This window comes from Lepidochelys olivacea, assembly GCF_965140295.1.
Source record: "Lepidochelys olivacea isolate rLepOli2 genome assembly, chromosome: 9".
Lineage (NCBI taxonomy): Eukaryota > Metazoa > Chordata > Testudines > Cheloniidae > Lepidochelys > Lepidochelys olivacea.
Window position 1 is genome coordinate 28,955,759 of NC_140419.1, and position 27,505 is coordinate 28,983,263.

Genomic DNA, 27,505 nt, shown 5'->3' on the forward strand with positions numbered 1-27,505 from the left:
TACTGCTTGGCATCTCGTTGGGGCCATACTGGGAGGTGGTTGCAGTCTGAGCACTGCAGGAGAATACTGATCATTATAGAGGAGCTTTGGGCTGGCAAGGATCTTGGCTGGTTTTTTTCCACATGTGAAAAAGATGTTCCAGAAATATCCTGAAGAAAATGGAAGGTTAGTTAGTACTTGAATGCATGACTGTGAATGTTTGGTCTAGTATCCATACGTGGGGCTCTCCTTTCTTGCTAGTGAGGGTTGTTTAATTGGTACTCTGTTTGTGACTGGAGCTTGTAATTTATATAACTTTTTTGAAACAATGACATTCCCATTGTGTAGTTAATGTGAACCATGGTATGGAAGCACAGGGGATTGCCAGAGAGATTGGTAATACTGAAATAAGAGATTGGATTTTTAAATATTTATTCCTTTACAACATATGGTATTTAAAATGATTACAGTACAGAAACGTATGCAGTGGGCCCAAATAAATGCAGTGCTTTCCCACCATCTGAAATGAAATTGTCAAGAATGTGAAGTATCGTACTCTGAATATTAGCACTTTCTGAACACTTTCTGCTCCAGAGAGCAGCTCCCTTTATATATTCATGATATCTGCTTAATTTACTGAGTAAAATAAATATTTCCTACCTCTTACACATAATAGCTCTGGAGATCCCATACAGCACCAGGAGACTGAAATGGAATCGATTCTGGCTCATGCATTATCAGTAGAATTGTTAATTAAATTCAGATTATGGAGACTCTAGTGGTGTTAATCCATGAGCCAGAAAAAAAATCCATTTGATTTTGAGATCCCAGGCTGAGTTTGGATGGCTGGTAGCCTTCAAAACTAGCTTTTAACTGAACAGATTTTATCCAGAAGTTATTGAGAAGCAATAAATATGTAACACCATGATGACAATTTCAGTCAGTTCTCATAGTAGACCAGCACTTTAAAAGAATAGATTATCTAACCCAAGAAGAGTTTCATGTATCAGTTATGCTGCAGACTTCAAGGGGGGAAAAATCACCTTTATGTGTGCAAATACAGTCCAATATTTCAACAGTGTAATTAAAGTGTAAATAGGACTCTATTTCTACAATCTGTCTCTCTGCCTCTTTCTTTTACACACTTACAATAGTGACAAAAAGGAAGCCACCAGGCAGACATTATTATCAGTTCGCAGATAAAATGTAGAACTGAACTTCTTTTTTGTCTTACACTGGGAGATTAATTAACAATTTCTAGAGTGGTGATGTAACCTGACAAGACAGCATGCTCTGCCTTTCTGCAATGTTGTGGTACTAACACCTCTGGCTGTCATTATTGCCATAGAAACGGATAGCTTCCCATTACCATGGGTTGTATGGCATGTGCAAATTGCAAAGTGCTGTTCCCTGGCTAGAAGATAGGACATGTCACGCCCCTGAAAACAATGGGCCTGATTCTCCTTTCCCCTTCTCTGGTGTAAATCAGGAATTAACTCAATTTCAGTCAACAAAATGCACAAGTGTAACTAAGAGAACTGTGCCCACTATTTTCAAATCTCAAGATGAACATCGTTCCCCCTACAACAAGCAGTAAAGGGGCAGATTAGCTTCCCACTCTTGGCAATACTCTTAGCAAATACATCAGGAAGTACTCAAGGGATGTATTCCTGACTTAACATTGCTGTGAGAATGTGGTGCAGGGTTTGTAGAGATGAAAAGTACACAACAGATGCTCAGTGCCTGCTGGAGAATTATACCAGTAAAGCAAAAACTAGTCTAAGCTCCACCCTTCCAACCCTCAGTTTAATTGTTGCTTAATATTTAGACATTTTGTGGTGTTTTAAAAGATTATGATGGCAAAAAAACAAAAAGGATCACCCTAATCAAGAGATTGAAAGGTTTGTCTAATCATAAAACGCTGCTGCCACAGCACTTTAACATCACCACATTAATTACCGGCTTTAGGCCATATTCAGCCCCTCTTATTCAGGCAGATCCTACTGACTTTAATTCTAATGTACTGTAGCGTTGTTGTGTTCATACAGCTATGTTAAAGGGAGTGGTGATTTCCCATCAAGAATATAAGAACAAAACCTCTCCAAATTCAGTACTTCCAGCAAGTACAAGTGACAGGTTCACTGAGTTTATTCACTGAACTTCCCCACATTATGGCACTTGGTTTTTAAAATACACTATTGTTACACTCCAATACCTGTGGAAATTCAAAATGAATTGCAAACTGTTGTGGTCTGAATCCTGCCATTCATTCCAATTGACTCTCTATTAATTTCAGAAGAGTTGCATAGGTGTAACAAAGGGCATAATTTGACTCTGCAAGTTGATTACTTGTAAATACTGGGAACCAACTGGTGATTTATCCAGTTGCTTTGCTGGCACCAATGGGTTTGCTCAAATCTTGAGATATTCCAGGATGCATGTCTGTAAATAACATATCATAGATTTTTACAAGCATTGTACCTCATACATTTAACAGCTGCAGTCACTTAAATATTAAATGTTAAAATATGGAAACATCCTGTTGTATTTTTTTTTCACATTCAGAAAAAACTGAATGAAATTTGGTTATGCAGGTAGAAATTTACAAAATCTAGACCAAACCAATATCTGATACGAGATAGCAAAAGCTGCATTTCGAATGTTCAGTCTGGATCTGTAATAAAAGCAAATAGAAGAGATTTCACCATTGGCATCTCTGGTGCCTTTAATGGAGTTACACCAGGACTCCCTATGGCCCGTTATGAATAGCTGGAATAATCTCCTGAGTCAGAGGGGTCACTGCTCTAAATTCCATCACTTTTGGTAAGTGGCATCTTTACTCTGTCTTGGAACTGTTGACAAGATATTAGAGAGCATCCGCATGCCATGGCTGCGCGTTTGCAAGCTGGCCCTATCTAGCTAGCCGCAAAATAAAGATAAATATGTGGCATGGTTTCAATAAATTGGCCTTGATGCAACGGTACTATCTTCATGCTGGGGTCTGCTTGGAGATGATTGCATTTTGGCAAGGGAAAAGGGATTCCACTTCCAACTTTATACAAAGTATACATTTATCATAAAACTATGTAACAGATCAGAAACCGTGGATACATTTTTTCATTAGGCAACTGGACATTTTTTCTGTGAAAATAAGAGTAAATTAAAATAATCTGAACTAATACTCCCCTGATGAACATGAAACAAAAACACCTTCCAAGGGAAAATGTATTAACTCCCTCAGATATGCTGTACCCGTATCGTCCTGCAATTCTGTCCTATCAATTAACTTTAAAAAGCAATTGAACCAAGACACAAGGCAGAATAGATTTTAGTGCTCTCATAAAGCAAATGCAAAAAAGCCTTAAAACTTTTCACTTCTGTCTAGAAAGCAACCCCCGCAGTGCTTGAGCGGCAGATGAGCACAAAGCCAACTTACCTGACCCTGGCGTGGGGAGAGGGCAGGAAAACCACAAGGGCGGTTACTACCTCAGTTACTGGCAGGCTTAGAGTTACTGCCCCCTCCTCGGTGCTGCTAAAGCACCCGCACCCCAGGCGCCCTCAATACAGGCTGTGCATGAAGCCCCGGCTGGAAACACTTACGAGGCAGCAGGAACTTACAGGCTGGTGCGCACGCCGCGTGGGGAGCGGGCGGTGCAATGGCCAAGCCGGGAGGTCCCGCCCGGGCTCTCTGCGCGCTGTCTGGAGCTGTGCAGCATCTAGCCGGGCGAGCCGCTCAGCCCTGGGCGAGCCAGGCTCCTCCGGGTCTTCCCCGCTCTGCTCGGAGCAGCCCGCCGCCGGCCCGCCTGTCCCCTGGATAATTGGCCGCGGCTGTCACGCGCTGGTATCCCTTTGCGGCTCGGACCCCCAACATTTATAGCAAGAGGCACAGCCGGGTCCCGCTAGTCTCTCACTCCCCCGGTTCCTCTCCCTCCTGGGAGACCCCCCTGTGCCCTCTGCCCCTCCCACTTCCCCCCACGCAGGAGTGGAGCCGAGAGACTCCCCCTAATTCATCAGCCCTCTTCCTCTCCTCCGGTTGCTGCCGCTTGACCCCCCCCCCCGGGGTGCAGTTTGCATCCAGAGTCGGGCAAGGCTGCGTTGTCTGCCTCTTCCCACTGGGCTCCGCCGCCACTGCACACGGCGCGGGACTGGTCTTTCTACCTTTTAATTACACGCCTGGAGCTGGGAACTTTTCGTTCCTCCTCCAGAACTTGGCCCAGTGGGAGGGGAATCGAGGGGACTGAACGAGCTGCAAGTTCGCTCTGCATTGTCTGGGCTGCTCTGTTTCCGATATTCCCCTTTCGGTTGTTCAGCTGTTTGCTGGCCACTTGCGTGCGTTGGAAGGGGAAGGCACACATGTTGTGGCGAGCGCTGAATAAAATAAAGGCGACCTTGTACACGGGTTTCCTGCTTCCCTGCCATTAGTACAGAAGAGCTCAGTGTCCTATATTTCACACCCTAAAACAGCGTCCAATAGACATGCTGCCCGGCAGCCCGAGGGAAAAAAGTTACTTTAGAGGGAGGGCCAACTCCACCATAAATGCGGATAGCCTAGTTTGTGTGGGGCTAATGCATGGTGTGTGTGTGTTGGGGAGGGGGGGGGAGGGTTGGTTCATTCTCTATGGTGCATGCTGCAAGAAGAGGCCTATACATTTCCAGTTTGCATAGAGTTTCAAAAGCCCACTTGTAGGCATCAACAGAGCCATGTGGCAAAACATTAACAGTGATCTGAGAATTAATAATATACAATAAATCAGTCAAACTTTACTACTTGCAGTGGAATACCCAAACAAACAAAGGTGAAAGAAGGGGACAGGGAAGCAGTCACTTTACATCAGGTTGGAAAATATGCCCTCTAAATGGGCACACACTGAAGGTTAGTGCCCGACAATGAATTTTTATTTATCTTACATCTGATCTCAGTTAGCTTGAAATAGAGAAAGTTCACAAGCAGGCTATCTAAGCCCCTTATGATGTTGCTGGATCAGCACAGAATTTTTTAGATATGCTACTGGGAATGTGTTTAAATGCCACCTGTCCATCGTTAAATACATAGACCCTTCTGTGAAGGGTGGTAGGTGCTGGTATGATGCTATACTGCGAAAAAGGCTGATTCTAAATGTCTATTGTCCAGGGTAAATTGTCCACTAAAGAGGATGATCTTGCTACGCAGGATAGTAAAACTCACTGAGTGTTAGTGTATTTTCATGGTGTCTAGAAGTAGTTGGAACCATGGAAATACATTACTATGCCATACCACAAAAGAAAAAAAAGCAAATGAGGAAAAATTCCAATTTTATACTAATGCTGACATTAGCTGGAATAACATATGTTCTTCAGCATCTGCATATGTGTATTCGATAGGGATTTGTCTGGCTACAGGTCTTTTTAAACATCTGTTAGCTAAATCAGAGATTCAAATGAGAAATATAGAACTCGGAAGCATGACATGGACTTAAATTCTTTTAAGGAGTGTCTTATTGCACTTAGCAATGAATGAAATACCTGGAGACACAAATACATCCGTGGACACAATGTTGTCCTAATATTGTTCAAGTTATGTAAAGAAAAAGTATCTTTCCACCAGAATAATACTGTGAAATTTCTAAAGGAGAGAAGCTTCTCTGTGCATGAGTAAAATGACTAATGTATAACAATATCACACCACATTTAAAAGCTCCATAGTTCTGTGATTAGCAATTTAGGCACAATTTTCCTTTATTTTAAAATCCCATGTGTTCAGTAACTCACTAGAGTGCTTATCCAAAGTGCATTCTGAGGTTGCAGTAATTGTGGAATGTGTTATATGTCAGCAAAATGGGAGGCATGTCACACGGGCTTTTTTGACAATGATAGAGCAATTTGACTTTGCCATGTGTTAAACTAACAGTGTTGTAGCAAGCCCACGTGACTTTGCACAGTCCAAAAGCCATGTGTCCCAGACAGGGTACATCTGGCTGAAATTGCCTTCTCCTCAAAAAAATGTAAGGCTGAAAGGGCCCAGAAGAAGTCAGCAAGTCCAGCCCCCTGTACTGAGGGTGGAACGAGTAAACCTAGACCGTTACCAACAGGTGTTTGTCCAACTTGTTCTTAAAAACCTCCAGTGATGGGAATTCCACAACCTCCTTTTAAAGCCTGTTCCAGAGCTTAACTATCCTTAAAAATAGAAAGTTATTTCTAATATCTAATCTAAATCTCCCTTGTAGCAAGTTAGGACCATTATTTCTAGTACTACCTTCAGTGGACATGGAGAACAATTGATCATAGTCCCCTTTATCACAGCCCATAACATATTTGAAGGCTGTTGTCAGGTCCCACCTTAGCTATCTTTTCTCAAGACTAAACATGCCAATTTTTTTAACCTTTCCTCAGAGGTCAGGCTTTCTAAACCTTTTTAATTTTTGTTGCTCTCCTCTGGATTCTCTCCAGTTGTCCACATTTTTTCGTAATGTCTGGCACCTAGACACAGTACTCCAGTTGAGGCCTCACTAGTGACAATTAGCTCCTGTGTCTTACGCAAGCCATTCCTTTTAACACACCCTAGAATGATATTAGTCTATTTTGCATCACACTGTTGACTCATATTCAATCTGTGATCCACCATAACTTACAGATCCTTTTCAGCAGTACTACTACCTAGCCAGTTATTCCCCATTTTGTAGTTTTGTAGAATTTGAGTTTTCCTTCCTAAATGAACTACTTTGCACTTCTTGTTATTGAATTTCATCTTGTGGAATTAGTCCAGTTCTTCAGTTTATCAAGGTCATTTTGAATACTAATCCTATATTCCAAAGTGCTTGCCAACCCTCCCAGCTTGGTGTCATCTGCAGTTTTTCTAAGCATACTCTCCACTCCATTAACGAGCCGTTTATGAAAATATTGAATAGTAGTGGACTAAATATTCCCTCCCAGTTTCACAGTAAACCATTGATAACTACTCTTTGAGTTTTCTTTCAACCAGCTGTGCACACACCTAAAAGTAATTTCATCTAAACCACATTTCCCTAGTTTTGTTTATGAGAATGTCATGTGGAACTGTATCAAAAGCCTTACTAAAATCAAGATATATCACAACTAGTGCTTCTGCCTATTCACTAGGTCGGTAACCCTGTCAAAGAAGGAAAATAGGTTGGTTTGGCAGGATTAGTTCTTGACAGATCTATGCTGGCTATTGCTTGTTATCCTATTATCCTCCAGGTGTTTATACATTGTTTAATAATTTGTTCCAGTATCTTTCCAGCTATCACAGTTAGGCTGATTGGTCTATAGTTCCCCAGGTCCTCTTTGTTCCCCCTTTTAAATATAGGTTCTATGAAAGCCCTCTTCCAGTCCTCTGGGATCTCACTCATCCTCCTGTGTTCTGTGACTGACTGATATTCCCCGCTGGACAAAGCTAATGAAAACAACTTTGAATTATCTCATTGCCTTCATGATCAAGTTGTATTGAGTGGGCCCAAATGAGGGAAATCCATTTCCATGGCATTTTAGATAAATTCATGCAAGGAGCCTTGTCACTATATAGAAAAACATTCCTTAGGCAATCAAAAGACCTCAAACCCCCTTCACAGAATGGAAAAGTGAACAAACCTATATTCTGAGCATCGAAAAGATCCTCCTCTGCCACACAGGCTGCCTGGAAAACTTTTAAAAATCATTGGGGCTTCAAGATACAATCTTTTCTTAACTAATCACTCACATTAGACTACAAGATATGCACCTACCCAGGGGATCTAAACATATGGGGTATATCTTGCATTCAGTGCCCCCTGTGATGGGGTAATATCAGGCATTCAGTGCCCCCTGCTAGAAGCCCCACTGCCTTGGTATACCCACCTTAAAAAGGTGCCCAGCTGGAAGGGAAGAGTAGTGCATTCAGACCTCTAGGGGTTATCTAGAGAGGCGTCCCACAATCAGTGACTGGCAGAACCAGTGAGAGTTGATCCTCCAGCATCTAGAAGGGCTAGAGGCAAATTAGAGCTGAGCAGAGATGAGGTCTGGCTGCTTCTACTTGGGGACAGTTCTGGGGAAGCCGGGACAGGGAAGGAAGGTGCTCCCTGCCCTAACCCAAGTAACCTGGCCCAGTCGGGGCTGAGCCTTGACAACATTGTCTGTGGGTCTCTATGAAGGACTAGCATTTATATTATGGACTTTAATGCTCCAATGGCTATTTTGAGTTAAGATTTCATTTGTTTTCAGTTAACCCTGGAAGGAAACTGGACTGAGACCTGATCTGGCCAGAGGGCTAGGCCATGGAAGTGACAGACCATTTCAGAACCAGGACACAAGGGGGAGCTAGAGGCAAAGATGCAATGCCATGTGCTGACATGAGGGGGCCCTGTTGGTGAGTGCACCCTATAACAGATCCCACCCCTGTTCTTTTCCTTTCCTACTTTTTACTTTTCCCTCTCTTGTTCTTCTCTCATGACCAAAACCAACAGCCTGCCCAAATCTCAACTACACAGGCAGGAATCCCTTTCCCAGAAGCTGTCAGTGCTACCTCAGGATTGAAGTGTGCTGCCCCCTGCCATGTGGCGAGAAAGTCACAGGCTTAGTCTATACAGAAATTCTATCGGTATAAATTATATTGTATTAGCAGTGTAACTAAGCAAGCTGTGTTGTGCTCAGAGTTTTCAAGACAGGGAATACAATCCAACATGGAGGCTAGCAGTTTTCTGGCCTTTTATAGCACTTGCAGCAAATTCCTGCGTTTTTTTCTTTAAGTCCCGTGTGTTACGGATTTGAAATTTAATAATGATACAAGATGTTGAATAATCAGGCTCCATTGGAATTTACTTGTCAGAGATTATTAGTCAAAGATCAATACAGAAAGAAAGGTTATGCATATCAAGTCAGTGTGGGGAAGTGACTTTCCAGCTTGATTCATTTCCAACTAACACCCAGGAACTCTCCCTCCAATATATCATGCATGTTTACAGCAAAAGAAACAAAGAAAATGACCCATTGACCCATGGAGGTCTTTTCATGGTATCTGGTTTACCTAAATGATAACTGAAAGACACCTGTAATAAAGTCATTATGACAAAAACATCTGTAAGAAGTTCCTGCTAAGCTCAAAGTATCTCCCAATAGGTCTTTATCAATCACAGAAAACATCTTCCCCTCCTCAGTCACATGTAGGCCCTTTCTGACCATGTGGGCACACGTCTTAAGCATCAGAAAGATGACATCCAATGTATCACTGATAACAAGGTTCAGTTTATTGATAAAACACTAGGTTCAGCTAAGGTTCAGTTTAAATTAGGGCTGTCAATTAATCGCAGTTAACTCATACGATTAACTCAAAAAATTAAACACAATTAATTGCAGTTTTAATCTCACTGTTAAACAATAGAATACCAATTAAAGTTTATTAAATATTTTTGGATGCTTTCTACATTTTCAGATGTATTGATTTCAATTACAACACAGAATACAAAGTGTACGGTGCTCACTTTATATTATTATTTTTATTACAAATATTTGCACTGTAAAAATGATAAAAGAAATAGTTTTTCAGTTCATCTCATATGAGTACTGTAGTACAATCTCTTTATTGTGAAAGTGCAAATTACAAATGTAGATTTTTTGTTGTTGCATAACTGCACTCAAAAAACAAAACTATGTTCACCTTTAGAGCCAACAAGTACACTCAGTCCTACTTCTTGTTTAGAAGTTTAGAGTTGCTTAGAATTGCTAAGAAAAACAAGTTTGTTTACATTTACGGGAGATATGCTGCCCACTTCTTATTTACAATGCTACCTGAAAGTGAGAACAGGCGTTCACATGGCACTTTTGTAGCCAGCATTGCAAGGTATTTACATGCCAGATACGCTAAACCTTCGTATGCCCTTTCATGCTTCAGCCACCATTCCAGAGGACATGCTTTCATGCTGATGACACTCATTAAAAAAATAATGCATTCAATAATATGTGAATGAACTCCTCGGGGGAGAATTGTATGTCTCCTTCTCTGTTTTACCTGCATTCTACTATATATTTCATGTTATAGCAGTCTCAGATGATGACCCAGCACACGTTTATTTTAAGAACACTTTTACTGCAGATTTGACAAAACGCAAAGGAGGTACCAATGTAAGATTTCTAAAGATAGCTACAACACTCAACCCAAGCTTTAAGAATCTGAAGTGCCTTCCAAAATCTGAGAGGGACAAGGTGTGGAACATGCTTTCAGAAGTTTTAAAAGAGCAGCACTCCGATGCGGAAACTACAGAACCCAAACCACCAAAAAAGAAAATCAACCTTCTGCTGGTGGCATCAGACTGAGATGATGATCCAAAGCAGTTGGTCTGCACTGCTTTGGAGTGTTATCGAGCAGAACTCATCATCAGCATGGACGCATGTCCTCTAGAATAGTGGTTAAAACATGAAGGGACATATGAATCTTTAGTTCATCTGGCACATAAATAGTGCTACAATAGTGCCATGGGAATGCCTGTTCTTGCTTTCAGGTGACATTGTAAACAAGAAATGGGCAGCATTATCTCCTGCAAATGTAAACAAACTTGTTTGTCTTAGCGATTGGCTGAACAAGAAGTAGGACTGAGTGGACTTATAGGATCTAAAATTTTACATTGTTTTGTTTTTCAATGCAGTTATTTTTTGCACATAACTCTACATTTGTAAGTTCAACTTTCAAGATAAAGAGATTGCACTACAGTACTTGTATTAGGTGCATTGAAAAATACTATTTCTTTTGTTTTTACAGTGTAAATATTTGTAATAAAAATGAATATAAAGTGAGCACTGTACACTTTGTATTCTGTTGTACAATTGAAATCAATATATCTGAAAATGTAGAAAACATCCAAAATATTTAAATATTTGGTGTTCTATTATTATTTAACATTGTGATTAATTGCAATTAAGTTTTTTAATCACTTAACAGCCCTAGTTTAAATACAAAGAATTATAGACATAAGCCGTGTGAGACTTTGGCTCACCTCTAAAGAATCAAGGAAATCTGGATCACCTACTAACATTTAATGTAAGCAATATTATAAATGTCTGACGGGACACATTTATTGCTATTCAAATGTCACTCTATCTTTTGTACAACTGACTGTATCAAACTTTACTAAAATGGACATTGTCAGTATAAAAGCATGGTTCTGATCATTCTTTCCTATGGTAAAACCCACAGGATGGGACTAAAAGGGAGGAAGTCTTCGCAAGATTATGCTTGCAGAGATTTGTCCCCTATTGTTCCCTTGGCTTCAGTGGAGCTGTGCTGATACTCCTGCAGCCAGCCCTAGCCCTAGGGAACCCTCTTTAAGGAAGATCCTCACCACAGAGGGCTATTATTTCTACTCTGAGTTCCACTGTTTGCACGGCAGGGAGGTGGAAGAGACTGATGTGCCTAAGGGAAGGGACAGGTGCAGTCCATAAGCAGACAGTTTCCACCAGGTATGGATTGGGATAGGGAATATGAAGGGGCTCTGGAGCACAAAACACCTGGTATTTTAAAGTTTGAATGTGAGAGTCACTATTTGTGCTGTTGGTTTCCTTATTGCTCTCAGCTGGAAGATTGACACTAGACTAGTCTGCTTTAGTTCTGCTTCTAGTCAGTTTTAGTTTTCTGTCCTCATGCACAAGCACCATGCTGCAATGTTTGGATTGCAAACACTGCCCTGTAGGATGATCAGATGTCTCAGTTTTATAGGGACAGTCCCAATATTTGGGGTTTTGTCTTAGATAAGTGCCTGATACCCCTCATCCCCTGTCCTGATTTTTCACCCTTGCTTCCGGTTACCCTACTGCCAGGAGGTATTTATTTGGAGAGGGGCGGTGGCTAGTGGAATGATGATGGCTTTCTGCTGGTATAACATGACAACTCTTAAACATTTTTTATTGATACTGGGATTAAGTTATGTAAAAGTTTATTTTTACACAATGTAAATTTTGGAACAAATTTGATGTAACACTCTTCTTGCAGTCAGTTCATTGTGTGTGTGTAGTAGGGGTCTGATCATGCAGTCCTTACTCAGGCAAAACTCCCATGTAACTCCAAGATCAGGCTTTATACCAGTCCTTGTACTTTTATCAAATAAGGCATTAAGTTTGTGTGGCATGATCTCTGCTAAAGAAGCCACAGTGTTTATGACTCATTAGGCTTTTCTAAGTGCATCCAAATCAATTATTATTTGTTAGAATATTTTCCCAGTATTGATATTAAACTAACTTGTTGATAATTTCCTCAATCTCTATTTTGGCACATCTTGAAGAACAGAATGATTATCATAATTACTTCTTCGTATCTCGCTGTAGTCAGTCCGTTTCACTGTGCTTTTCCTGTACTGTTTCTGAATTAAATCAGATCTCCATGGTTTGTAAACATTGTCGTCTAAATTAATCTCAGATGTAACTCAACTGAAGTCCATGGAGATACATCCAGGATGAATTTGTCCAGTTTGTCATTACCAATCAAGCAGCATGTTGAAATGACGCTAATCATAAAAACGGAGTGCTCATCGCACCCTTTCACTTATTTTAAAATGACCCTAAATAGTCTGTAATAAAACTAGAAACTAGCATTGTATAAAATTAGAATATATTTCTTCCCAAAGGAGGAAATTGATAAGATATGAGGGCTATGCTTCTCAGGCAACCTTGTGGTAAATCTCCTCTTTTCCCTTAACCAGGGCAGGGAAAGGTTTGTAAACTATAGTCAAATTTGCCTGATCATTTGGGCTTGTAACTTAGGTAAGAGGCATCTTCTATGTCTGAACTTCCTGTGGACTGGAACCTTGATCAGAGAATCACTACTACAGTAGACTGAGGATTTCTATGTCAAACGTTAGCAGGTTCATTGGAGGATTTGCAGCGTTACCAACTCTTGTGGCTTTTCTTGTAATCCTCCTCATATTTAGTGGTGTTCTTAAAGCCTCAGTTCCCGGAGTCATGTCATTATGCGAGAAACTCAGCTTTCATTTTAAAAGAACACCTACCTCTCATGACTGTGAAGAAAAGCTTGAAACAAGAACCCCAGAAGGCAGATGAAATGAACTCCCGTCTTAAAAAACCCTCATCATTTTTAATCCACTTTCTTGATGTTTTTGAGTGGGGGGCAGCTCGTGATTTTAGAGGCATGGGAATGGCGTTGTTGTTCTGGAGTGACATGGATGAGAGAACAGGCCTGACTGAATTGCAGTTTCAGAGCAATTGAGGCAGAAAGGGAAGGGGAGCTACAGACCATAAAGGGGATCATGGCTGTGCTCTTGCCTGATTCCCTGGCCCCTACTGTCCATCACCCTCCAGTCTGACTGCCTTGCCCAGTTCTCCTAGCCTAACCTCCAGACTGGCTATCGTGTTCATGGCTCCTCTCCGGCCTCCATTATCCCCAGTACATGTTATGGTTAAAGGGGTTTTAGAGATGGTAGTTGCTCTTCACTTCTCCCCAGTTTAAAAAAAGTTTATTTGTATTAACTTGAACTATTTTGTATCAATAAATATTAATTGGGGGAAAAATCTATCTGTAGAATGTGGTGGGCACTGCAAAGAATAGAGTGAGCGCCATCGAAGAGCTAGGGAGGGTATAAAGAGCCACAGCTCCACTACCTTTTCTGTGTCAGGTGTAGTCTGGCAATCGCCGTTGGTAATTAACAGTGATGTATTGTGCAGGAAGGTAGTATAATGAACACACACACACACTTTTTGCTTCAGTGAACACCCTAATTATTTGGTGTAACTTTAAGGTTACACTGCATTTACCTTATTGTGACCTTTAAAAATAGTTTGATTATCTTTTATTTCCATTTTTGTTGCATCAGCCAGAATCGAGCATCACGAAGGAGTGCCATATACTGCTAATGACAGGAGGCCAAATGCTGGACCCTGCAAGGTGCTTTGCTGGATTGGGGTCATAGTGCTCAGCAGCTTGCAGGACGGAGCTCTAAATTAGCTCTCTAAGAAGAAATGCATGTGAGATCATTTAGGTTTCATTCCTACCCTACGCTTGTCCAGGTTGGTGGGGGAAGAAAGAGTGTAGGTCACATCTGCTTCCAGGGCAAACAGCAGGGCTGAATTCAGGGGTGCTGGAACAATTTGTAGAATGGGAGTGCTGAGAGCCATTTAACCATAATGTAAACCCTATATATAATGGAAACCACTTCAAGCCAGGGGTATGGCAGCACCCGCAGCACCTCTCGTTCCAGCGCCTTTGGCTGCATTACTGAACAGTGTACCAGGACGTGAGCCAGGTTAATAAGCCAGCCTGTGCACCACAACCCTAAGTGGGGGTATGCTCTTTAGGCTGGGTTTTCAGCTCCTCAAATCCTGAAGCACAGGTGCTGCCATCAGCAGCAAGCTTTATCTGGCAGAAGGTGGAAATGGATATCACTCAGAGAAACAGCAAAGTGCACCCCACAGTGCCCTACCCCTTTCCATGGATCCTCGCCTTTGCTGGCAGGCTCTCTCTGGCAGAGGATGCACCAGGCAATATTTTTGTACCCCAACAGCACTGGCTAGAGCCAGATTTCAGTCTTAATGAGAAGATAATTAAGTGCAGAGAAGTGCAGTAAAATGTGTATGGTATGTACAATATTTCCTATTGTGTGTTTCCCCTTTTTGAAATGAGCATATCCTCTGTCACTCTAAAAGAGAGGATTCCTCCAGGAACTGTGTTTCCTGGACTCAAATATTGAATCATTTCTAAAATGACATGGGCAAAATTCTGTGGACTGTAATAAATCAAGCAGATTTGCATACATGTGATTGAGAGGAATTTGGCCTAACGTTTATTATACATTGCTTTATAAAAATATTTTATGTATTACAATTACATCACCATCAGTGCAATATTATACTGGGGCTGAGGCTTTGTGTGGGCTGCTGGAGCAGTGCGGTGAGTGTGTGGAATCATAAAAAATAAAACAAAACAAAAAACCAACAGCAACGAAGGGCTTGTTTTATTGTTTTGTTTTTTTTTTGTTTCCCTCTTAGTAATGCCAAACTTTCACTTGTTTAATTCCAGGGGAGTTACTTCTGATTAAAGCCCTGGTTCAGGAAAGTACTTAAGCATGTGCTTAACTTTAGAGCTCTTCCAGGATAGGGATGCTTTCCTATGTTGGGTATTAAGAGCATGATATTGTAAGCATGTCTGCAGGTAAGTAGCTTTAGTCACATAAGTAGTTATTTGAAATCAGTGGAACTACTCACAAGAGTAAAGTTATTTATCGGTCTATGAAATTGCAGGATCAGATCCTTAAACTTGTGTGTGTTAGAACAGATTTTGGCCCTAAATTACTTTTTAACACTTCACTGAGGGAAACTCTAAGGTGTCCAAGTAGGAGGCCTAAAATATTTCTTCTCCAAATATGACATCACTGAGGCCAAATAAATGAGATGGAACGGAGAGCATAATAGCGGTTCCAAATATAACTAAAATCAGTTAAATAATTTTATTCTAAAAAGTCCTCTCCATCACCGTTAACACAGACCACTGGTACTGAAAACTAAAAAGTTAGGTGAAAAACCAAATAATTTTTATCTTGAAAAATATTCTTTTAATTATATTTATAAATTAATTAAAGGGATACTAACTATTTAAGTTACTCTTCTGCCTCAAAGTTTTCTAACCTATTATTGTTACAAGTAAAATGATTATCACTGATAGACACTAGAGAAATATTTGCTCTGTCCCCCTCCCCAAATTTATTTGCTTTGTGTGTTCGATAGCACTTGATATATAGTCAATTTCATGTTTTTCCTGGCCCTGGGTAGTAATTGTTTTTTGGAGTGTGGATCTCATCTGCACTTACACATGTACACACAGGTAGTTAACTTGATACATATGAGTAGTCTTCAATGGGATTGCTCATGTGTGTAAAGTTAAACACATGAGTAAATGTTGTGTGTGTGTGTGTGTGTGTGTGTTTGTGGTGGGGAGGGGATGTTTCAGACAGAGACAAGGAAGAGAGACTTTTAAAAAAAATAGGAAAAATGTGATTGTAAAACCACAAATTGGCAAAGAGACAATAGTAACGTCTGAAACTACTTTTTGCTCATATTGCAGAATTAAACAGGTGTCCCTTAATTGGAATATTAAGCTAGGAAAAAAACTGGGGATTGCTTGTCTATTCTTTTTTACAGGGGTTCTTATAACATGCTCATCACCATAGTATCCAAGCACCTTCCAGTAGTGAATTGAACAAGCTAAAAGGCTTCTGACTGGATGTCAGAAAATTAGAGAGTTATTGCAGGGGCATGTACAATATACAAGGCCAACGGACCTGGGTTACTAAAGTTAGGCACTTTAATCTTCAGAGGTGCTGAGCACCTAAAACTTCTGTTGACTTTCATAAGGGTTTTTGGTTCTCAGCACCTCTGTAAATAAAGTGCCTGAATAATTGGAGTTAGATGCAAACTTTATCTCAGGCCAAATTCCTGTTATTACGATGCATGATGACCGACCTTAGATTTGCACACAGAGGGCCCTTCATTGTGTCCTCTCCCCTCCCCTGTGCAGAACGGGCAGTCAGGTGCCTTCTCAACAATGTCCACCCTGCCCCTGGATCCTAAGACAGTGAGGCAGGGCAGGGCAGGGTAGGAAGAGAGGCAGTTTAGGGGTCAAGAAGTACATTGACCCCCTTTCCCCCTCCTGAGGAAAGCAGCTAAGCTCTGCCCTCCTGCCCCTTTGAGGGCAGCTGTGGCCATAAAGGGTTCCTGAAAGTACACCACCATTGGAGCCATGCTGCAAAGGAGTTGCTGCTGGAGACCAGAGCTGCTGACGGGTGCAGGCCCCCCCTCCACCCACACACTCTGGAGATCTGCCAGTTTGTGGAGATGGTTTTTTGCATAAAGGGATGAGCAAACTCCATCCGCCATGGGAAATTGGTGGGAACATGGTTAGAAAATTCTCTCAGGGATTTCTTTTCCTAAAAAGTTCTCTCTGGTGGCAATTCACATGGGAGACGATGATGCTTCCTGTAACTTTGGGGAAATATCTTCATTGACTGAAGTAAAACAAAGAAACTTTATACTATGGCTGTGCAAACAATACCCTGTATAGAAACGTGGTTTATTAAAAAAAATATCCAGTGAGTAATAGAAAGATTTACTGGGTATAATTCTGCTCTCATTTTAACTGCTCTAAATCCAGAGCACTGCCATCAAAGTTAATGCAATTACAGTATCCAAGTGGTATAAGAGAGCAGAATTGGTCCCACTGCTTGAATTAGGTTAACTAGGGAGCTATTTGAGAAACGATGATCTGGTGGGATGAACTTATAAAAAAACAATGAATATATATTAACTTTTCGGTTAACATTATTTTTACTGTCACCAATACTATATACAATATCACCAACTCCAAGCATTTAAAAATCTTTAGTCTGGCTTCAAATGATCATGAGATTGTTTTAAAAATCTCAGATTTTTTAACAAATAATAGATTGTAGGTTCTAATTTGTCTTCTGGTTTCTGAGCCTTTAGGTTACTCTTGTTTCACATTTTTAGGATTTTCATGAGACCACTTCAAAAGTTATTTTTCCTCCCTTAGTATCCTGCTGTTAATTGAATTGTCTAGTTAGGCTGACCTCACACTTGGTAAGGCAACTCTCATCTGTTCATGTATTTATACCTGCTCCTGTATTTTCCACTCCATGCATCTGATGAAGTGGGTTCTAGCCCATGAAAGTTTATGCCCTAATAAATTTTTTAGTCTTTAAGGTGCCACAAGGACTTTTCATTGTTTTTGCTGATACAATCTAACATGGCTACCACTCTGAAACCTGTCACAGAATCATGTGACTTTGAGATCTGTGCTTAAGAAACATCAAATATTGGTGAGACTTCTGAGGAAATCACAAATACTGGCAACACTATGTGTAAGAACTCAACTCTGCTGTATTCTCTTACGTTGTATTTCTGATGTCTTATTCCACAGTTGCTTATTTCAGAAAATTGCTTGTACTGTCAATAATTCTTTTTTCCCTTTAATACAAGATTAGTAACTCAGAATCAGGTCTCCCCCAGTTGCAGGAAAACCCATGGTATGGAGTAATGGGACAGATCCTTGAGCTATACTGATTTACATTATCTGAAAATCTGGCTCAGGGGGAGGAAAACTCCATAAGGCTCCAGCATCCTTTGAATTCTTCCACACTAGTAAACATTAGTCATTTAGAACCCTGCTCGTAAATTGTGCACATGTTCTGAGAAGTGGGGCAAGGAGTCAGTGTTGTATCATTGCAGTATGAAGATCCAGTTAGGGCATTTGTCTGTAGATTTCTGTTGACCGTTTACAACAAATGTGTGTTTCCCTTCAAGCCTAAATGTCCACCACAATTAAAGGTGACTGGAAAACTTAAATGAAAACAAAAGTTTAGGCGAGAGAGAAAATGTTGTGATTTTCTTTCTCCCTCCTCAAATCCCCCCCCCCCCTTTTTCTTACCAGTTGTAGCCACAATGCAGACAGCCTAGCCTGTATTTAGGAATGGATATCACTGCTGTAATTCACCACTGGTGCCAATCATGTTTTGTTATGTACAGAAGGTATAGCCAATAGCATAGGTATATGCATGTATGTGAACTTTGTAAACAAGTAAAGGAGATAATTTAGGTTCTTGAATTAGAATGAGCCTCTCAAGTAGCAAAGTTGCTGATGTCCACAAAGCCTGCTTGGCCAGAGCCATGGAAATTTGTTTTTATTTGCTGAAGAGGTCCTTGAATAATTAAAATAGTTAATCTCTTTCCAGGACACAATATGATTTAACATAAAGGCTTCCTCAGCTTGTGTGCTTTAATTATGCCATTTATAATCATCATGGCATAGTACATGCAAAATAACAGGGCATGATGAAAAATCTAATGCAAGAAGGTCTTTAAAAAAGCTGATATTTCAAAAAAAATATTCAGAGCTGCCTTTCAAAATCATAGGTTTTAATCAGCATTATTAGATTCTGATTATGAAAAGTTAGAAGCTGTAATGGACTGAACCAGAAGTATATGACACTTCCTTGCACGTTTGTCCTAGTTAACTGAGTGTGGATGGTAGTGTATTAATTTCTGTATATTCCTTGGATGTTTCTCATTTAGATTCCTAACTAGCTCATACTGATGGAAAATATTTTGCTGGGTTTGACTGTAGAATTATTAAACGATTAGCTCCTGAAGTTAACAGTGATAGCTAAGGCCTCTGTAGTAGACTATTTAGTTACATAGTGGTTTGTTGTACTTAATACCGCTATACAGAGAATGTGTGTTTGGGGGGGAACAGTGGGATGGGGGGGAAATGCTGAAGTGATGCTATAAAACAATATTCAAAGGTAATATCATGTTAAGGAAATACTATAATAAAATGCAACATTTCTACATGTATGGGGGAGTGTGTTGCTGAACAATTCCTAATCTTGTAACAGATGAAAATATGATATTGTAACATGTTAATTCATATTTATGATGAATAATGAACTCAGAGAAGGGGCATTGTCATTATTACTAAACAACATCATTTTAGTTGTAAGTCCAGTGTAGTGTTCAGGTTATAAATCACTCTTACATTGCTTAGATGCACCATTTCAAATCATGATGTTTTTCATAATGAGGGATGATAATAAAGAAATTTTAAAAACACATACAATATTTATTGTAGACAAATTACTATTTGCAGATCTTCTCTTTCAAGTCATTCTCTCTCTTAAAATATATTAGCCACTGACAAAACTAAACAAAATCCAGGGAGTGAGTTGCTAGAAAACCATCTTATCCTGACCTGACTCTTCTAATACAAGCATCAGTATTTAGAGTTTTTAAAGAACACTTCTGCCCAGAATGATGTGTTTGACCTTATTTTATTTTTTATGATCACTCTCTATTATATTCTAAACTATACACCAGTGTCTCATAACTACTGAGGAGAAATTGACAAGTCTGGACTGAATCCATGGTTTGGAGTAAGCAACTGTGCACACTGGGATTGTGAGACTTTGGTTTGTACTTTGGAACATAATGAAAGGGAATAAAGTAGAACCATGAGATCAGTTCATGCTCAGATTTCATAGTGATGATTATAAATCCCTAGATAGATAGATAGATATGATTGGAATGTGCCTGTGATCAAATGAGAAATTCTGAACCATATGAAAAACAAATCAAATAAGACAAACTGCATTGGAATTAATAATGTATCTTGCGTAAGCCTTTATTTCAAAAGCAAAATATTCCATTGAATCAAGAGGGAGGAGAAGCAAAAAGGGTATTTATTTTCTTCTATTTGTAAACAGTAGAATGTCACAGCAAATAGAAAAATAGGAGTCGAATTCTTCACTTGGACATAAATCTCCTGAGATTACACAGCTGCTATTAAGGCTTCCCAGTCGCCTGCAATGTAGAAATCTTTCTTTTTATCCCAGTGGATAGTAGTGAAATGGTTCCAGGTGGAACATGCTATGTTTTAACCATTTTAGGCCTCTGTCCTGCGCATACTTAACTTTATGCATTGTGAGTAGTCCATTGGGGACTCAAGCTCACCTTCATTTCAGTGACAGTGGATAAAAGGAAATACTTTATTTCTAGAAAACAGTCTTCTCTTTCTGCTTCTCTTTCAGCCCTTTGTTAGATTGATAGTTTGACCATCCTGTTTTCAGGAAACATTTAAGGACTCATCTTCTGGTCTTGCTCTCTGCCAGGATGTTGTTCTCCCTGACTTTCTCATCTTTGCTATCTCCTTATCGTTAGGTTCCTTTGATGTCACAGGGCCATTTTTATAGCAATCATTTCTCCAAGTTATTCACATAGATGCTCTGGGTTGTTTTCCTAGGAGATAACTCCTCATCCAGTTAAGATTCCCATTCTGTATGAATGGCATACAATATATTGGCAAGCCATTTGTCGGTTTTAAGCCAGACTGTCCTGCTTTTCTAAGGTTGATTCCCTGTTCCGTATAAGACAAAACCAGACGTGGTTTTGTTTGGTATTGGATAGGGGATTCCATTGTGAAGAGCGTGCCACACTGCCCCAGCCAGTGTGAGGTCACACCAGTGGGGCGGGGTCATGCAGATACGGGGGTGGGGAGCTATGCCATTCTCAGAAGTACCAAAATGTCCATGATTCTGGGGATGCATGAGGGCCACCTAACAATACTATTTCTGTTGCTCCTTTTCACTCCCAATTTTTTTGAAGATAGACCCTTATAACTGGGAACTTGTAGCTTCTTGTGGCTTTTCTCTGAACCCTCTCCAGTTTGTCAACATCCTGCTTGAATTGTGGGCACCAGGACTGAACACAGTATTCCAGCAGCAGTCACACAAATGCCAAATACAGAGGTAAAATAACCTCTGTATTCCTACTTGAGATTCCCCTGTTGATGTCTCCAAGGATCATATTAGCCCTTTTGGCTACAGGATCGCACTGGGAGCTCCTGTTCAGTTGATATCCACCATGACCCCCAAATCTTCTTCAGTCACTGCTTTCCAAGATAGAGTCCCCCATCTTGTATGTCCTACATTCTTTGTTCCTAGATGCATATGTTTACATTTAGCAATATTAAAACATAGATTGTTTGCTTGCACCCAGTTTATCAAGCGATCCAGATTGCTCTGTATCTGTGACCTGTCCTCTTCATTATTTACCACTTCCCCAATCTCTGTGTCAGCTGAAAACTTTGGGTAATGGATTTTATATTCTCTTCCAGGTCACTGATAGAAATGTTAAATAGCATAAGACCCAGGACCTATCCCTGTAGGACCCAAATAGAAATGAATCCCCTTGATGATGATGATTCCCCGTTTACAATTACATTTTGCAATGTAGCAGTTAGCCAGTTTTTAAACCAGTTTTTTATCCACATTCTGTGCCATGATAATTTTATCATTCTAGTTTTTTAATCAAAATGTTGTGCAGTACAAAGTCAAATGCCTTACAGAAATCTAAGTTTATTACATCAACACTATTACCTTTTATCAACCAAACTTGTACTCTTATTGAAAAAAATATCAAGTTAGTTTGACAGGATCTGTTTTCCATAAACTCTCGTTGATTGGCTTTAATTATATTGTCCTCCTTTAATTCTTTATTAATGGAGTCCTGTATCAGTTGTTCCATTATTTTGCCCAGGATCAATGTCAGGACTGACAGGTCTGTGATTATCAAAGTCATCCTATTTATCCTTTTAAAATATTGGAACAACTTTAGCTTTCTTCCAACCTTCTGGCACTTCCCTTGTATTCCAAGACTTAACCTTAAAACCAACTTTTGTCTCTTAAAAAAGACAGGATAGATTTCCAATATAATTCCTTTTCCCCAATATTTATACTTTATATTTACAGATTAATGTCCACCTGCCACACCAGTATATTTTGCTACCAGTTGCCCAAAGTGGAAACAGGGAGTCTACGCCATTGGACTGTAACAACAAATGTGGTGGCAATCAGGAGAAGGCACAAAAAATATATATTTTTTTCTTAGGTAACAAGTAAAAGAGTCTTGTAGTTCACCACAAAGTCTTTGCTCAGTTTGGCAGACTTGGATCATGCACAGTATTTCAGTGCTGACCCATGTATTATGGATAAGATTCCCTGAGACATATTTTTGTGACTACATAGAATAAGGGTAAGTTATGCTAAAATATCTAAAACTTGGAGTCGTCTCCAATTATTTGTGCTGAACTACAAAGCAGTTCTTCAGCATACTTATTCGCTGGCTCAAGAATCTTAAGGCTCACCTCTTCATTCTAGCCACCAGACCTTTAACAGGTCACAAGAGTTTTAGATTAACCATAATTAGTAAACTGTTTGAGACAATACAGACACAGGCTTACATGCAACCTGGAGAGAGCTGGCCAGTGCTGTAGTACATGTTTTGGAGTGTGTATTGCCCTTTATTTCCTAGTGGAGGATTTCTGCTGAACTGCAAATTACCTGTGGGTTTTCCTTGGGAAAGAAAGGAGAGGGACTCTCCTTTCCAACTTAGTTGGGGGAAGAGTCAGAGGCCTATTTCCATCTGTGGGCCTCTCCGAAACTCAGCTAGAATTATGGCTGTAGGATCCTCTTTGTGATATTGTATAGGCATTAGCTGGTGGAGGCTCTTGACTGATTGTTGGGGAGACTGGCTGGAGAAAACCTCAGACCGTATTTAAATGAATGCCAAGGATGCCTGCTCTCTCCTTGAGGAAGTGTAACCAAAAGAAGAGTTAAATGAGTTAAACTACCTTCTAACGGATGGCAGTGAAGCTCCAGCTTTCACTTCCATAAAGTCAAATGTCCCTTTTCTCTTGAGAGTACCTGGTAGTGATGATGATGATTAATCACAATAATACCTAGAAGTCCCAACTGAGTTTGAGGCCCCATTGTGCTAGGCACTGTCATGACAATAAGTAGTCCTTTCCCTGAGGAGCTTACAATCTAAATAGAGAAGACAAAGGTTGGGAGAAAAGGAGTGTTATCCCCACTTTACAGTTGGGGAACTGAGGCACAGAGGGGATAAGTGGTGTGACCAAGGTCAAGAAGTCTGTGACAGAGCAGGAAATTGAACTCAAAATTCCTTAGTCTCAGGCCAGTGCCTTTATCACAAGATCATCCTTCCTCTATGATTAACATGGTTGTTTTAAGTATAAGCAAAACAGGTTGTTTTAAATATAAGCAAAATTTATTATATAAAGAAAAATATGATAAAATAGTTAAGTGCACAAACCGCTTAGCCAGATATTACTAAAGATATCACAAAGGTGATAGATTTAAGTTTCCAAATATGTTATATGGCAGAAACTATTCCTTCTCTGATTCTCAAGGTTATCAGTTGAGTATATTACTGAAAGGCTGTGTATCACCTACAGAGCCAATAGGCCTGACTCTCCATTGGCTTACACTTTGTGTAATCACTTACCCCTGTCTAAAGTGGTGTTTGAGGAACCCTGCCAGAACAGAATAGCATTTTATATCCACTGTGCCTAGTCCCAAATAACTAGAAATGGTTGGAAACCAGAGTTTTCATTCTGCAGGAAGTTCCAGCATTTTGAAATTGTCTCTGTTTTGAACTGGAATGAAAAGATGAAATTTCCCATGAACTGAACATTGAAAAATTGTCTGGAACCATGAAATTATTTTAATGATGTTGAAACACTATAATATTATAATATGACATGTTGGTACATAAAAGATGAAATGATAGTCATATGAATCATTTGAAATTTCTCATTTTGGTAGGTAAAAAAATTCATTTGGACTTTTTCCATCATTTTTGTCCCTGTTAAAAGCGATCATTACCATGAAGCACTTCAATTTTAATGGAATTGCATTTTCTGACTGAAAACTGTTTTTTTCCATCTCTATATATGACTATACAGGAGGCAAGGCAGTGAAGAGTAAGGTCCAGTGTATCTTAAGCATCCTTATTCTGCCCTTAGCTTTATACTGCTCACTGGCTTTTTGAGTCCAGGGGCTAAAAATCCTCATTTTAACATGTTGCATAATGTCTCATCTGCTAGTTCAGACACAAATGTTAAATTGGTATTCTAAGATGCATTGGATCTGATGAATTCATTTACAGTACACTTTTTCTTTGGTTACTTAACCTTTTACATTGCTCATGTATTTATGTAAGTTTATTTCAAAGATCTTTTGCCCAGTTCAAAAGCAATCTTTGAATCTAAGGGGTGAGTCCTGTAAATTGGAAATATGAACATTGCACATCGTATGAACTAAGTAGTGCAGACCTTTAACGTTTTGGTGCCTTTACAAGAGTCCTGTCACCTCCCTCCCTCCCTTGTGTGAATGACTAAGTATCCTCCTTGGAGCAGCTCCTTCTAATATGTTAAATGTTCACCTCTATGAGCAATAGGTAAAAAACATAGCAGAGCATGCTGAGTGGGTATCTAAGACTTCTTTCGGAGCTGGTCTCAAGCTGTAAATTGTGAATCTGGATCATATTACAGCTTTCAAACACTCCATTATTTCAGTGTCTTTGTGTTGAATCCAGGGTTTGATTTGGATCCACCTTTAAACAGATAAAACTTACCAGAGACCAAGATTTCTAAAAGTGGGTGCCTATACTTAGCACTCTTGAAATCAGGCAACTCATTTAGGGCGCCTGTAGCAGATCTGCCAACTCACCAGCATGGCGCATCCTGCTGGTCGTCCAGGAATTAGCTCTCTCAGCCTTGGAGCGCCCTCTATGGGGTGGTGTCTCACCCTCTGTTACCTACCCCTCTGCAGTCCCTTTACCTCCACCACGTATAGGCCCCACATCCCTCCCAGAACACGGTGCCCCTCACTCCCCTGAGCCCATCTCGTCTCAGTGACAGTCCTCATATAGTCCCTTTACTGAGGGGCAAACTGCAGTCTGCAATGGCCACTCATCATTGGCTAGGGGGTTGGACCTGCTGCCTTTCCCTGAAGTCCCAGTACCGCCTTATGCCCTCTTGTGGTGTACAAACCCCACACTGGACAAGGGCTTATGGCACTGCTATGGGCTCAGCCAATCCACAGACTGAAGGAGAGTTAAAAAGGGGGAGCAGAAATAGCTCACTTGTGGGTAGGCCAGGGAAGAGAACACACTTTCAACCCCCAGCTTTCAAGGAAAGACAGGATCTTTACTGATAACAACTGCCTGGATGTCCCACCCTGAGGGAAAAGAGGGCCTGATTCTGATACCTCCTGAGGGGAAGGCATTTCCTTCTCACCTACTAACCCAGTTTGATATCAAGTTTAATTCAGCTTGATATTTGCTTATGGACTACCCTGGAAAGGGAGAGAGTTAGAAGTGACCTGGCTAGAGTGCCAAGTCACAGGAACAGGCAGGCCACTGCAGAGATGGAGCAGAAAGTGACTGCAGACCCCAGGGGAGAGAGAGCTGTGTGACCCCTCTAAGAACTCCTGCCACTGTCCTCTGACAATCAGAGCATAGCACCATCACCCCATAAATCCCAGCGCCGGGCACAAGAGGTCATCTCTTACCAAGAACGTGTGTTTTAGAAATCATGGAAACATGGATTCCTTCACCACCCCTGTGAGAACTTTGGACTTTGTTTTAGCCCCAAGCACCTTTGGACTTGTGTGGAGAAAGCGCTACATCAGCTACAGTTCTGACGAGGGCCCTTTGACTCAACCGTTGAGGGATGCGTCAGAACCCGACCCCAAACCCAAACCCTCGTGAGGCACTCTGATGAGTGTGATGGCCTCTCATTGTACACCCCCCTAGGGCTGGAAGGCAATCATGGCTTGTGGGAGTCTCTGATGGACAAGGTGAATGAAGATGATGTCGCTCAGGTAAATGAATGATTAAGAAGTGACGGTCGAGGATGTAGTACAATGGGGTTAGGAACCAACCTGGGATTGCGTAAATCTAAAAACAAGCAGTGGGGTGCTTACACTGTTTCTTTTCTGAAAATCTCTCAACAGCTCGACGATGCCTTTCTAGAGGTCTTTGAGAACTTACACATCAGTAGCCCTGTGGGAGTAAATATATCGTACATGAGCAGTTTTTGCTCATGTCTGAGACACAGATCTCAAGAGGAAAATGACAAAATGGAAGAATGAACCAGCTCAGACTCCCTTATGGTAGGGGTCATGGCGTCCATTTTTACAGGCGGCTGTAAAAGGTCGTGTTAAACCAGGCGATTAATAAAACTTATTTAAATGTATCAATATGAATGCATCCCCCTCTATACTCATGTTAGTAAAGGATGGTACCAGTAACAGTCATGTCTACACAGATGGCTCTGTTAAAGAAAATATATTACACCCCCGGGGAAGCTGGGAGCTTCAGCGGGGTGAACCCTCTTTTTCAAGTGGCCAAAAAGCATAGTAAAACTTTAAATAGAAGACAGGTAATAGCTTGGCTTTCAGACCAGAATGCTTACACTTTACACAAACCGGCTCAAATACGTTTTAAAAGAAACAAGACCATTGTTTCAGATGTGGATGTGCAATGGCAGGCAGATTTGGTGGATATGCACCGGTTCTCCAAACACAACAGTAATAGACATTCTTTCCAAATATGCCTGGGCCTTAGGCCTAAAAGACAAGACGAGTGGTGAGGTATCCAAGGCCTTTAAAGCCATTTTCAGCAAAGGTCGTGTGCCTCAAAAATTACAAACCAATCAGGGGAAAGAATTTTTAAACAAACCTTTAAGCAGATTGTTAAAGCAGCAATGAGTTCACCATTTTGTTACTAATAAGGAAGTCAAAGCAGGGGTTGTGGAGCGATTTAACAGAACTTTAAAAAGGATGTGGAGATATTTTACAGCCCATAACACCTTTCGCTACATCGACGTGTTACCTGGCTTTATAAAGAGGTACAACCTGAGCTTTCACAGAACTATACGTACCAAACCCGCTGATGTTAACCCTTCATGTTCTCTGAAGGTATGGAAAACGGTTTACGGAGATGGTTTTAAAATAAAACGGATTGTTGCCCCTTTTAGAAAAGGCAACCATGTGAGACTATCTAAAACCAAAGGAGCTTTTGAAAAAGGTTATGAAGAGATGTTCACCGATGAGATATTCATAGTGGATGAAGCCTTAACCAGGCGCCAGAGACCTGTATAGCAATTAAAAGATTACGAGAGTGAGACAAT

General features: G+C 40.5%; 1 protein-coding gene and 1 long non-coding RNA gene across 4 annotated transcripts in view; one reads left to right on the top strand and one right to left on the bottom strand.

Annotated features, from left to right (window-relative positions):
* Window positions 1-3,896, bottom strand: part of AGTR1 (angiotensin II receptor type 1) — a 44,880-nt gene extending 40,984 nt beyond the window's left edge. The window contains exon 1 of one of the 3 annotated variants that reach the window (XM_084639901.1): window positions 3,580-3,896. The gene's annotated coding sequence lies outside the window, so the exon portion shown is untranslated. Of the gene's footprint in view, window positions 1-3,415; window positions 3,506-3,579 lie in introns of those variants that run through there. The other 2 variants (XM_084639902.1, XM_084639903.1) reach the window with 2 other exon arrangements.
* On the top strand, window positions 3,523-27,505 carry LOC311526663. Its single transcript, XR_014713083.1, has 3 exons — window positions 3,523-3,603; window positions 8,173-8,317; window positions 26,328-27,505. It is a non-coding gene; the product is annotated as an uncharacterized lncRNA (long non-coding RNA).